Raw genomic sequence first — 4,258 nt, forward strand, 5'->3', positions numbered from 1 at the left:
CCTGTTAGTGTGTCCGTAGCCTTGCTTTCCTCCGGATGAGTTTGTTCTGAAGTTGAGATCTTCTTCCAATCTGACATGTTCTAAGGCGATGGATTGAACAGTGGCAAAGGTTGGGCAGGCTTTTTTGGTTAAGTCTGCGTAGATGTCACTATCAAGCAGGACTCCTTGCCTGAAGGCTTCTACCGCCGTCTCTTCGTCGCACCTGGGAATGGCTACCTTCTCTTTGACAAATCTTGCCCGAAATTCTTTGAGAGATTCTTCAGAAGTCGCTTTACCCCGAACAAGCATCGGGTCTCTTGGCCATGTCTCGCCGCTGCGAATTGTTGATTGAAGGCATTGACCAAGTCTGTAAAATTCTTGATACTTCCATTTGGGAGATTGATGAACCATTGTAATGCTGCTCCAGTTAGGGTTCTACCAAAACCTTTACACATGCAGACCTGCCTAAGTTCACTGGGTATTGAGGCGGCTAACATTTTTTGTTTGAATATAGCCACGTGATTTGGTGAATCAGAGGTTCCATCATAAGTTCTCATGGATGGGACGGTAAATTTCTTGGGGAGATCAATCTTTGCAATTTCATCTGCAAAGGGTGAATGAAAAGTCGTCAACTTCCACTTCACCACAGTGGTCCGGCACTCTGTATATTTTCTATTTTGTTGTGGAGTTTTTGAATTTCCTGAAGCATAGCCATCATTATTGCTGCTTCAGTTTTGTTTGTTTCATTGTTGGGAATGATTTGGGTACCGGATGAGGTATCCTTCTCCGGAATTCCAAAATTGGAAAAGTCAATGTTTTTGATAATGGATGAGAATGAGGTTCCTGGCTCGAATCTGGTTCTGGAGCCTGAAGCCTGATTTTCCAATTTTTTCTCAAAGTTAGACTCGATTCCGTAAGTCTCATCGATTTCACCGCTTGAGCGCCTTTTCTTGAATTGTCTCCAATTCTTTGATCTTAGCTAAGGCAGCCGCCAATTGCTGTTCTGGGGTGAGTTCCACCATTTTTGTATGTGAATACTAAATGGAAAATGATGAAAGAGATTTTGATTAATTAACTAGATGCCCCACGGTGGGCGCCAATTGTTTTAGCAAGATTTACCCTGGAAGGGTCCGGCTTGATTATCGAGTAATAAGGGTATCTAGCTCAATAAATTAGGAAAAAGTATGAACGAATAATAGGAAAGAGTTAAGTATAAATAATGTCGTTTGTATTTCTTTTATAAGCTGATCACAAGTTCGATGTATACAATTGAATATTTGGAAAAAATAAGAGGTAAATTGTAAATGAATGATGAATAAAAAACCGTGCCCTTTACAATTGTTAGATCATGCTATTTATAGTCTTCAGATATTAACGTTGGATGCAACCTCAACGTTCCTCTTGACCGTTGGAGCTGTTAGCTGATAAATAGGGCACATTCCCTATTAATCCGCTTGACTTAGTCTTCCTCAACAACTTCCTAATCTTCTCCTTTTGCACGTTGTGGTTTATGGAAGTAGCATGTTCTTGTGGTTGGACTTGGTCTTCCGTGATAATAGGGCATGTGTATAACTGTCTTGCTCGTTTGCTGATCAACCATCCTGCTGGAGAATTCCATCAGGCTATCTTAATATTGTCATCAGGCCTTTCTTCCTGGGTCTTAATAGCTTATTTATCCTCTGGTGTTCTTCTCCTGTCAAATAATAACTATACTTGTCCGGACTCTGGCTGCCCCAATCAGCCTAATAAGGTCAGGCTAAATTAAAGTCAGGCCAGGCTAAATTGAGCCTAACAATGTTCATAACTATCAGGTAAATAAGAAACACGTCGTGTGAAAACTACCTTTACTTTTGTAACATCACCCTCAACATTTCATAAAAAAATGTTTCATGCTCGCTCATGAAAACGTACCATTGTGCAGGGAGAACAATGGGAGTCACAGACTGCTGATTCTAGCTCAAAGATCACTCCCCTTAAGACATTAGTTTGTTGGATGGCCGACAAACGGGCAGAGCAAATGGAGAACAGTTGCGGATTGCAGACGCATGCTCTTCGACCAAGACAGTTGTCATCGTGAAAAAAGGAGAATGGAGTTGGATTATTTTATGGATTATTCTGAGGTTGTGTTCCACATTAAAACTTTTGAATTTTATTGTTTCATCAGACATTTGCAAGCATCTTACTATTTTTATGTGAGTTGGTTAAATTTTCAGTTGCAGCATATAACTGGTTAAGAGACAACTAACATTTTTCTAATGAATAAATGAGTATTAGTGTGTTAATTTTTCTGATGATAAGCTTACATTTTGACAGCAGTAAATCCTTTTCCCGCTCCCACGTTCACTGAGAATATTAACATAAGGAATGTATTATGACAAGTTCATCCAAAAAACGCGATTCCGTAATCTCACCCGACGCATAGTCTGACCCGATCCAGTATTGTGACTTGGCCGTTTAACAATCTGAACTGTTGCTATAGGGGAGATTTGAGAATTAATGCTTAAAAATCCTACTCAGCTGAAAACTCTGAAATTAAAAGCATATATGTGAAATTAAGCCCATAATCTACTTGATATACTAATTAATGGTCCATGAGCGCAGAGCGCATCACCTCTTTCTGTATTAAGTTATGAGGCTATCAAATGGGAGCAATAATTCATTCATTCACTAAATGAAGCTAACTGCATTGCATCCAAACAACATTTGGAGATAGATATTAATGATCAAACTCGAAAGAACTTTCGCAATATCGGTGAAAAATAAATAAACCCAATAATTAAGAAAAGAAAACAAATCTAATGCCAAAACAAAAGAAAAATTCAATCTTTGAGTAGTAAATGACACAAATTTTGAAAATTGAAAATTGGTCGATGAATCACAAAATGGAACAAATTTATCAACTAAGAGTACAAAAAAAAAAATACAAATCTAACACAACATGAGATAAAAAATCGAAAATTGAGTGAAAGATATAACCTTGAGAGGATGAGTAAAAGAAGCTTGATAATAAGATCAAAGACGACCAAATAGCCATCGTCAACGACGACCCCATCACACGTAGTGTTTTCTAGGATGAGGGTGGAGATGGCTGACGTCGGTAATCGGCGGTGACCTGGCAGTGGTGCTGCATGCAAAGAGTGGGGCTGGATGAACAAGTGAGAGAACAAAAATGTTATCTGTTTGTCACAAATTCTTATTATAGACGGACACTATCCGTCTATACGTATAGACGGATATCATTTTCCCTCACAAAATATCTGTTTGTCATAAAGTGGGAAGCACATGGGGTGCCCCACCTTGTCCCCCTACCCATTTTATTAGAGGTCTTTACCCATCTGTTCGGCCCACCCGTCTATACCAAGACCTATTGTCTGTTTGTGCGTTGTCGGTGTGGACACATGACTTTCTTTTTTGGTGTTAGAGTTAGAGTGATGTATAATAGTGTGGTTAATTGGTAATTGGTAACAATTGGTCTCCCTTGTGACGGGTTACCATTTGTGACGGATATTTTGTGAGATAAAATGGTAACAAAATGGGTTAGTGGAGAAAGGGACCACATGAATAGTGTTGCAGAGAGAGAAAAAGTGGGTACATTGTGAGGTAAAATGGTATCCGTCTTCAGCTTGTGACGGATATGTCATGTCTTCAATGAGAATTTGTGAATTGGTAATTTGTATTCCGTAATAACAATAGCGGATCAACTCCAATTTTTACGAAGTATTATTTATCGTTATTTTTTACTGTATTTTTTTTGAAAATTTATCACTATTTTAATTTCTTGGGTTGGTTTGAGTTATAATGTTACCTACCTATTGTAGATGGGTATTATTTTATTTTGTTAGTGTTTTGGTTTTCAAGTGTTTTATTTCTTCAAATATTTGATAATAATATAAGGTTTATAATCAATGTCCAAGTTCTATTTATATCGTTCAAATACTCCAATATACATTCCAATATACATACTTCGTATATATGTACACACATATACGGAGTACATTGTAAGTTCATTTCAAAAATCTATTATATAGAATTTATTTAAAAGTAAATTGAAAACAACCCCGTGAATTTTCACGGGTGTTACACTAGTAATTTGTTTTAAGTTAAACTTAAACTTTTAATTGCACATGTAAATCACCTCCATCCTCCTGGTCAAGTCCTTAACTCTTGAATTTTTAAAAATGATTCGATCAAAACTGATTCGGAGGTGGAGGTTGAGACACAATCAGCGTTTTCATGAAAGTCATCTTGTGTCGCTCGTTTTTGGTATTGAACTTGAGGC

The 4,258-nt window shown here is 37.7% G+C and overlaps 1 long non-coding RNA gene across 2 annotated transcripts; it reads right to left on the reverse strand.

Moving 5' to 3' along the window:
* Positions 1 to 1,185: 1,185 nt before the first annotated feature.
* LOC141599770 (uncharacterized) lies at positions 1,186 to 3,437 on the reverse strand. Of its 2 annotated transcripts, none has more exons than XR_012523927.1 (2): positions 1,891 to 3,437; positions 1,186 to 1,721 (listed from the first exon to the last, which is right to left on the reverse strand). It is a non-coding gene; the product is annotated as an uncharacterized LOC141599770 (long non-coding RNA). The 2 variants fall into 2 exon arrangements; XR_012523928.1 differs by having other exon boundaries at positions 1,186 to 1,735.
* Between the last annotated feature and the right edge of the window lie 821 nt (positions 3,438 to 4,258).

The sequence above is a fragment of the Silene latifolia genome, chromosome 9 (genome assembly GCF_048544455.1).
Source record: "Silene latifolia isolate original U9 population chromosome 9, ASM4854445v1, whole genome shotgun sequence".
Lineage (NCBI taxonomy): Eukaryota > Viridiplantae > Streptophyta > Magnoliopsida > Caryophyllales > Caryophyllaceae > Silene > Silene latifolia.